The 887-nt window shown below is 40.2% G+C and overlaps 1 non-coding gene across 1 annotated transcript; it reads left to right on the plus strand.

Moving 5' to 3' along the window:
• Positions 1 to 317: 317 nt before the first annotated feature.
• Positions 318 to 482, plus strand: LOC130038698 (U1 spliceosomal RNA). The gene has a single exon (XR_008794765.1). It is a non-coding gene; the product is annotated as a U1 spliceosomal RNA (small nuclear RNA).
• The last annotated feature ends 405 nt before the right edge of the window (positions 483 to 887 follow it).

Genomic DNA, 887 nt, shown 5'->3' on the forward strand with positions numbered 1-887 from the left:
AAACCATTTTATAGTGCTCAACATGGGCAGATGATTTCATGGAACTTGCTTCTGTGATGGAGTGTATCTAGTTGATGTTTTACCTCCTGAATATGCTGATGACTCTCAAAACAAAGGCACTGGAGTCTTCACCCGCAACTTCATTTGGGAATGTGTTAGAAATAAGCATTCTCCAGTTTTTCCTGAACCCATCTGCTGAATCAGAAACTTTGGAGTGGATCCCAGTAATATGTATTTGGACAAGCTTTCCAGGGGATTCAAATGCACATGAAATCTAGCAATCATAACCAGGCCCTTCCCTTTAAAACCACGGAGCAATGCTTAACTGACAGGGGAGACACCCTGATCACGAAGTTGGTTTTCCTAGGCCAAGGCTTATCCGTAGCACTCTGAATGTACTGACCTCTGTGATTTCCCCAAATGTGGGAAACTTGAATGCATTTAATTTGTGGTAGTGGGGGATGCGTTCACACTCTCCTCTGACCTTTCTGTTTAATAAAAGTAAAAGAAACAAACAAAAAAACCAAAACCAAACAAACAAAACATGGAGCCATCTTTGTGCTGATCTGTGCTAGTGTCATCCCTGTCCAGAACCTGATAGATGCTTACAGAGTATTGATGAGAGTCCTGGTGTTCATAATCAATATATTCGTCAAAGCTTTATTAGATGGAGTTCTTCTAAGTCTCCTGTGAGATATTTAAGGGGTGCATGAACAGGTGACTGGTGCTTTATTCACCAAAACATTTCCAGCTTCCTAATCTTTGAATTAGAACTGGGAATTTTCCCAACAAAATGATCAACAAGGAAATTTTATCAGGTGTGTTTGACTTAATAGAGGGGAATTACTGAATTCAGGTTGTAGGTAACAAACAAAGCCATTCTCCGA

The sequence above is a fragment of the Sorex fumeus genome, unplaced genomic scaffold, assembly GCF_029834395.1.
Source record: "Sorex fumeus unplaced genomic scaffold, SorFum_2.1 ptg000078l, whole genome shotgun sequence".
In the NCBI taxonomy this organism is placed as follows: Eukaryota; Metazoa; Chordata; class Mammalia; order Eulipotyphla; family Soricidae; genus Sorex; species Sorex fumeus.